Below are 9,147 nucleotides of genomic sequence, written 5' to 3' on the forward strand. Positions count from 1 at the left end.
TCCCACGATCAGTCCCACGATCTAGTACCGAACGGACGGCACCTCCGCGTTCAGCACACGTACAGCTCGACGATGATCTCGGCCTTCTTGATCCAGCAAGAGAGACGGAGAGGTAGAAGAGTTCTCCGGTAGCGTGACGGCGCTCCGGAGGTTGGTGATGACCTTGTCTCAGCAGGGCTCCGCCCGAGCTCCGCAGAAACGTGATCTAGAGGAAAAACCGTGGAGGTATGTGGTCGGGCTGCCGTGGGAAAGTCATCTCAAATCAGCCCCAATACCTCCGTATATATAGGTGGGAGGGAGGGGACCTTGCCTTGGGGCTCAAGGAGCCCCAAGGGGGTTGGCCGAGTCCAAGGGGGGAAGGCTCCCCCCACCAAACCGAGTTGGACTTGGTTTGGTGGGTGGGAGTCCTTCCCTTCCTTCCCACCTCCCTTTTTTTTCTCTTTGATTTTTCTTTGTATGGCGCATAGGGCCCTTTTGGGCTGTCCCACCAGCCCACTAAGGGCTGGTGCGCCACCCTTATGTCCTATGGGCTTCCCCGGGGTGGGTTGCCCCCCCCCCCCCGGTGAACTCCCGGAACCCATTCGTCATTCCCGGTACATTCCCGGTAACTCCGAAAACCTTCCGGTAATCAAATGAGGTCATCCTATATATCAATCTTCGTTTCCGAACTATTCCGGAAACCCTCGTGACGTCCGTGATATCATCCAGGACTCCAAACAACATTCGGTAACCAACCATATAACTCAAATACAAATAAAACAACGTGGAACCTTAAGTGTGCAGACCCTGCGGGTTCGAGAACTATGTAGACATGACCCAAGAGACTCCTCGGTCAATATCCAATAGCGGGACCTGGATGCCCATATTGGATCCTACATATTCTACGAAGATCTTATCGTTTGAACCTCAGTGCCAAGGATTCATATAATCCCGTATGTCATTCCCTTTGTCCTTCGGTATGTTACTTGCCCGAGATTCGATCGTCGGTATCCGCATACCTATTTCAATCTCGTTTACCGGCAAGTCTCTTTACTCGTTTCGTAATACAAGATCCCGCAACTTACACTAAGTCACATTGCTTTCAAGGCTTGTGTGTGATGTTGTATTACCGAGTGGGCCCCGAGATACCTTTCCGTCACACGGAGTGACAAATCCCAGTCTTGATCCATACTAACTCAACTAACACCTTCGGAGATACCTGTAGAGCATCTTTATAGTCACCCAGTTACGTTGCGACGTTTGATACACACAAAGCATTCCTCCGGTGTCAGTGAGTTATATGATCTCATGGTCATAGGAATAAATACTTGACACGCAGAAAACAGTAGCAACAAAATGACACGATCAACATGCTACGTCTATTAGTTTGGGTCTAGTCCATCACGTGATTCTCCCAATGACGTGATCCAGTTATCAAGCAACAACACCTTGTTCATAATCAGAAGACACTGACTATCTTTGATCAACTGGCTAGCCAACTAGAGGCTTGCTAGGGACGGTGTTTTGTCTATGTATCCACACATGTAAATGAGTCTTCATTCAATACAATTATAGCATGGATAATAAACGATTATCTTGATACAGGAATTATAATAATAACTATATTTATTATTGCCTCTAGAGCATAATTCCAACAGTCTCCCACTTGCACTAGAGTCAATAATCTAGCCCTCACATCATTATGTGAATTACATTGTAATAAATCTAACACCCATACAGTTCTGGTGTTGATCATGCTTTGGCCGTGGAAGAGGTTTAGTCAGCAGGTCTGCTACGTTCAGATCTGTGTGCACTTTGCATATATTTACGTCCTCTCCCTCGACGTAGTCGCGGATGAGGTTGAAGCGTCGTTTGATGTGTCTGGTCTTCTTGTGAAATCGTGGTTCCTTTGCTAAGGCAATGGCACCTGTGTTATCACAGAACAAGGTTATTGGATTCAGTGCACTTGGCACCACTCCAAGATCCGTCATGAACTGCTTCATCCAGACACCCTCCTTAGCCGCCTCCGAGGCAGCCATGTACTCCGCTTCACATGTAGAATCTGCTACGACGCTTTGCTTTGAACTGCACCAGCTTACCGCACCCCCATTAAGAATAAATACGTATCCGATTTGTGACTTAGAGTCGTCCGGATCTGTGTCAAAGCTTGCATCGACATAACCTTTTACGGCGAGCTCTTCGTCACCTCCATACACGAGAAACATCTCCTTAGTACTTTTCAGGTACTTCAGGATATTCTTGACCGCTGTCCAATGATCCACTCCTGGATTACTCTGGAATCTACCTGCCATACTTATGGCCAGGCTAACATCCGGTCTAGTGCACAGCATCGCATACATGATAGAACCTATGGCTGAAGCATAGGGGACGGAGCGCATATGCTCTCTATCTTCATCAGTTGCTGGGCACTGAGTCTTACTCAATCTCGTACCTTGTAGAACTGGCAAGAACCCTTTCTTGGACTGTTCCATTTTGAACCTCTTCAAAACTTTATCAAGGTATGTGCTTTGTGAAAGTCCTATCAGGCGTTTTGATCTATCCCTATAGATCTTAATGCCTAGAATGTAAGCAGCTTCTCCTAGGTCCTTCATAGAGAAACTTTTATTCAAGTAACCTTTTATGCTCTCCAAAAACTCTACGTTGTTTCCAATCAGTAATATGTCATCCACATATAATATTAGAAACGCCACAGAGCTCCCACTCACTTTCTTGTAAATACAAGATTCTCCAACTACTTGTATAAACCCAAATGCTTTGATCACCTCATCAAAGCGTTTGTTCCAACTCCGAGATGCTTGCACCAGTCCATAAATGGATCGCTGGAGTTTGCACACCTTGTTAGCATTCTTAGGATCGACAAAACCTTCGGGTTGTATCATATACAACTCTTCCATAAGGAAACCATTAAGGAACGCTGTTTTGACATCCATCTGCCAGATTTCATAATCGAAAAATGCAGCTATTGCTAACATGATTCTGACGGACTTAAGCATCGCTACGGATGAGAATGTCTCATCGTAGTCAACTCCTTGAATTTGTGAAAAACCCTTTGCCACAAGTCGAGCTTTATAAACGGTCACATTGCCGTCAGCGTCCGTCTTCCTCTTAAAGATCCATTTGTTCTGAATAGCCTTGCGGCCCTCAGGTAGTACCTCCGAAGTCCATACTTTGTTCTCATACATGGATCCTATCTTGGATTTCATGGCCTCTAGCCATTTGTTGGAATCTGGGCCCACCATTGCTTCTTCATAATTCGCAGGTTCATCGTTGTCTAACAACATGATTGATAAGACGGGATTATCGTACCACTCTGGAGCAGCACGTGGTCTCATCGACCTGCGTGGTTCGACAGAAACTTGAACTGGAGTTTCATGATCATCATCATTAACTTCCTCCTCAATCGGTGTCGCAATGACAAAGGTTTCCCCTTGCCCTGCGCCACCATCCAGAGGGATGAGAGGTTCGACAACCTCATCAAGTTCTATCTTCCTCCCACTCAATTCTCTCGAGAGAAACTCCTTCTCGAGAAAAGCTCCGTTTTTAGCAACAAACACTTTGCCCTCGGATTTGAGATAGAAGGTGTACCCAACTGTCTCTTTTGGGTAACCTATGAAGACGCACTTTTCCGCTTTGGGTTCCAGCTTTTCAGGCTGAAGCTTTTTGACATAAGCATCACATCCCCAAACTTTAAGAAACGACAACTTTGGCATTTTGCCATACCACAGTTCGTATGGTGTCGTCTCAACGGATTTTGATGGTGCCCTATTTAAAGTGAATGCAGTTGTTTCTAATGCATAACCCCAAAATGATAACGGCAAATCAGTAAGAGACATCATAGATCGCACCATCTCTAATAGAGTACGATTACGACGTTCGGACACACCATTACGCTGTGGTGTTCCAGGCGGTGTTAACTGTGAAACAATTCCACATTGACTTAAGTGAGTACCAAACTCGAAACTCGGATATTCACCCCCACGATCAGACCGCAGGAACTTGATGTTCTTGTTACGATGATTTTCCACTTCACTCTGAAATTGCTTGAACTTTTCAAATGTTTCAGACTTGTGCTTCATCAAGTAGACATAACCATATCTACTTAAATCATCAGTGAAGGTGAGAAAATAACGATATCCGCCGCGTGCCTCCACGCTCATCGGACCACACACATCGGTATGTATGATTTCCAACAAGTCACTTGCACGCTCCATTGTTCCGGAGAACGAAGTCTTAGTCATCTTGCCCATGAGGCATGGTTCGCATGTGTCAAGTGAATCAAAGTCAAGTGACTCCAAAAGTCCATCAGCATGGAGTTTCTTCATGCGCTTTACACCAATATGACCTAAGCGGCAGTGCCACAAAAATATGGCGCTATCATTGTTAACTCTAACTCTTTTAGTCTCAATGTTATGTATATGCGTATCGCTATCAAGATTCAATATGAACAATCCTCTCACATTCGGTGCATGACCATAAAAGATGTTACTCATAGAAATAGAACAACCATTATTCTCTGACTTAAAAGAGTAACCGTCTCGCAATAAACACGATCCAGATATAATGTTCATGCTCAACGCAGGCACTAAATAACAATGATTTAACTTCATCACTAATCCTAACGGTAACTGAAGTGACACTGTGCCGACGGCGATTGCATCAACCTTGGAACCATTTCCTACGCGCATCGTCACTTCATCTTTCGCCAGCCTTCGTCTATTCCGTAGTTCCTGTTTCGAGTTGCAAATATGAGCAACAGAACCGGTATCGAATACCCAGGCACTACTACGAGAGCCGGTTAAGTTCACATCAATAACATGTATATCAAATATACCTGATTTTTCTTTGGCCGCCTTCTTATCTGCCAGATACTTGGGGCAATTGCGCTTCCAGTGTAACACTCCGTTTCAGGCTTAGGTCCAGCTTTGGGTTTCTTCGTCGGATTGGCAACAGGCTTGCCGCTCTTCTTCGAATTGCCCTTCTTGACTTTATCGTTTCTCTTGAAACTAGTGGTCTTATTCACCATCAACACTTGATGCTCTTTACGGAGTTCAGACTCTGCGACTTTCAGCATCGCAAACAACTCGCCGGGAGACTTGTTCATCCCTTGCATGTTGTAGTTCAACACAAAGCCTTTATAGCTTGGCGGCAGTGATTGAAGGATTCTGTCAGTGATAGCTTCTTGCGGGAGTTCAATCCCCAGCTCAGCTAGACGGTTTGAGTACCCAGACATTTTGAGCACATGTTCACTGACAGATGAGTTTTCCTCCATCTTGCAAGCAGAGAATATATCGGAGGTCTCATACCTCTTGATCTGGGCGTTCTTCTGAAAGATAAACTTCAACTCCTGGAACATCTCAAATGCTCCATGACGCTCAAAGCGATGTTGAAGTCCCGGTTCTAAGCCATACAAGACTGCACATTGAACTATTGAGTAGTCCTCCTTACGTGCTAACCAAGAGTTCTTAACATCCTCATCAGCCGTAGCGGGTGGTTCATCTCCTAACGCAGCATTAAGGACATAATCCTTCTTCCCAGCTTGTAAGATTAGCTTAAGATTACGAACCCAGTCTACAAAGTTGCTTCCATCATCTTTCAACTTAGCTTTCTCTAGGAACGTATTAAAATTCAGGATGACTGTCGCGTGAGCCATGATCTACAACACAAATATATTCAAAGTGGACTTAGACTATGTTCAAGATAATCAGAGTTTAACTTAATCAAATTATTCGCTAAACTCCCACTCAAAAAGTACATCTCTCTAGTCATTTGAGTGGTTCATGATCCACTTACACTAGCTCAAGTCCGATCATCACGTGAGTTGAGTATAGTTTCTGTGGTAAGCATCCCTAGCTAATCATATCATCTATATGATTCATGATCGACCTTTCGGTCTCATGTGTTCCGAGGCCATGTCTGCACATGCTAGGCTCATCAAGCTTAACCCGAGTGTTCCGCGTGCGCAACTGTTTTGCACCCGTTGTATGTGAACGTTGAGTCTATCACACCCGATCATCATGTGGTGTCTCGAAACAACGAACTGTAGCAACGGTGCACAGTCGGGGAGAACACAATTTCGTCTTGAAATTTTAGTGAGAGATCACCTCATAATGCTACCGTCGTTCTAAGCAAAATAAGGTGCATAAAAGGATTAACATCACATGCAATTCATAAGTGACATGATATGGCCATCATCACGTGCTTCTTGATCTTCATCACCAAAGCACTGGCACGATCTTCTTGTCACCGGCGCCACGCCATGATCTCCATCAACGTGTTGCCATCGGGGTTGTCGTGCTACTCATGCTATTACTACTAAAGCTACATCCTAGCAAAATAGTAAACACATCTGCAAGCACAAACGTTAGTATAAAGACAACCATATAGCTCCTGCCGGTTGCCGTACCATCGACGTGCAAGTCGATATTTCTATTACAACATGATCATCTCATACATCCAATATATCACATCACATCGTTGGCCATATCACATCACAAGCATACCCTGTAAAAACAAGTTAGACGCCCTCTAATTTTGTTGTTGCATGTTTTACGTGGTGACCAAGGGTATCTAGTAGGATCGCATCTTACTTACGCAAACACCACAACGGAGATATATGAGTTGCTATTTAACCTCATCCAAGGACCTCCCCGGTCAAATCTGATTCAACTAAAGTTGGAGAAACCGACACTTGCCAGTCAACTTTGAGCAACGGAGTTACTCGTAACGATGAAACCAGTCTCTCGTAAGCGTACGAGTAATGTCGGTCCAAGCCGCTTCAATCCAACAATACCGCGGAATCAAGAAAAGACTAAGGAGGGCAGCAAAACGCACATCACCGCCCACAAAAACTTTTGTGTTCTACTCGAGAAGACATCTACGCATGAACCTAGCTCATGATGCCACTGTTGGGGAACGTCGCATGGGAAACAAAAAATTTCCTATGCGCACGAAGACCTATCATGGTGATGTCCATCTACGAGAGGGGATGAGTGATCTACGTACCCTTGTAGATTGTACAGCAGAAGCGTTAGTGAATGCGGTTGATGTAGTGGAACGTCCTCACGTCCCTCGATCCTCCCCGCGAACAATCCCGCGATCAGTCCCATGATCTAGTACCGAACGGACGGCACCTCCACGTTCAGCACACGTACAGCTCGATGATGATCTCGGCCTTCTTGATCCAGCAAGAGAGACGGAGAGGTAGAAGAGTTCTCCGGCAGCGTGACGGCGCTCCGGAGGTTGGTGATGACCTTGTCTCAGCAGGGCTCCGTCCGAGCTTCGCAGAAACGCGATCTAGAGGAAAAACCGTGGGGGTATGTGGTCGGGCTGCCGTGGGAAAGTCGTCTCAAATCAGCCCCAATACCTCCGTATATATAGGTGGGAGGGAGGGGACCTTGCCTTGGGGCTCAAGGAGCCCCAAGGGGGTCGGCCGAGTCCAAGGGGGGAAGGCTCCCCCCCCCCCCAAACTGAGTTGGACTTGGTTTGGTGGGTGGGAGTCCTTCCCTTCCTTCCCACCTCCCTTTTTTTTCTTTCTCTTTGATTTTTCTTTGTATGGCACATAGGGCCCTTTTGGGCTGTCCCACCAGCCCACTAAGGGCTGGTGCGCCACCCTTATGTCCTATGGGCTTCCCCGGGGTGGGTTCCCCCCTCCCCCCCGGTGAACTCCCGGAACCCATTCGTCATTCCTGGTACATTCCCGGTAACTCCGAAAACCTTCCGGTAATCAAATGAGGTCATCCTATATATCAATCTTCGTTTCCGGACTATTCCGGAAACCCTCGTGACGTCCGTGATCTCATCCGGGACACCGAACAACATTCGGTAACCAACCATATAACTCAAATACGCATAAAACAACGTCGAACCTTAAGTGTGCAGACCCTACGGGTTCGAGAACTATGTAGACATGACCCGAGAGACTCCTCGGTCAATATCCAATAGCGGGACCTGGATGCCCATATTGGATCCTACATATTCTACGAAGATCTTATCGTTTGAACCTGAGTGCCAAGGATTCATATAATCCCGTATGTCATTCCCTTTGTCCTTCGGTATGTTACTTGCCCGAGATTCGATCGTCGGTATCCGCATACCTATTTCAATCTCGTTTACCGGCAAGTCTCTTTACTCGTTCCGTAATACAAGATCCCGCAACTTACACTAAGTCACATTGCTTGCAAGGCTTGTGTGTGATGTTGTATTACCGAGTGGGCCCCGAGATACCTTTCCGTCACACGGAGTGACAAATCCCAGTCTTGATCCATACTAACTCAACTAACACCTTCGGAGATACCTGTAGAGCATCTTTATAGTCACCCAGTTACGTTGCGACGTTTGATACACACAAAGCATTCCTCCGGTGTCAGTGAGTTATATGATCTCATGGTCATAGGAATAAATACTTGACACGCAGAAAACAGTAGCAACAAAATGACACGATCAACATGCTACGTCTATTAGTTTGGGTCTAGTCCATCACGTGATTCTCCCAATGACGTGATCCAGTTATCAAGCAACAACACCTTGTTCATAATCAGAAGACACTGACTATCTTTGATCAACTGGCTAGCCAACTAGAGGCTTGCTAGGGACGGTGTTTTGTCTATGTATCCACACATGTAAATGAGTCTTCATTCAATACAATTATAGCATGGATAATAAACGATTATCTTGATACAGGAATTATAATAATAACTATATTTATTATTGCCTCTAGGGCATAATTCCAACACATAGTTGAAAAGATTTAGAGATCTCCGGAAAAGATTACAAAAGCTAGATAAGATCCTGGGAAAACCTGTGGGTTATGGGCCCACTCAAAGAAACCACCGTTGAAAAGATTGCTAGAAGGATTGATATAGCACCGGTACAAATGAAGACTAGATGAGGTTAGCACCTCGAAATAATTAAAAGAATTGAAAACACGAAACTCAGAGATATCTTCAGCACTCCAGACAGAAAAGAGATGAATTAATAAACAAGGTAGGCTGAAAGAATTTCCAACGTCAGAAAGAATTTAATGGTTGAAAAGGATATGATGACCACAGACGACTGAATTAAATTCACCGGTAAGGATGACAAGAATGAACAAATATGACACGAATCTCCTGAGAATCTTCACAATGAATCACCGGATAAGAGGAAAAA

The sequence above is a fragment of the Hordeum vulgare genome, chromosome 6H (genome assembly GCF_904849725.1).
Source record: "Hordeum vulgare subsp. vulgare chromosome 6H, MorexV3_pseudomolecules_assembly, whole genome shotgun sequence".
NCBI lineage: Eukaryota > Viridiplantae > Streptophyta > Magnoliopsida > Poales > Poaceae > Hordeum > Hordeum vulgare.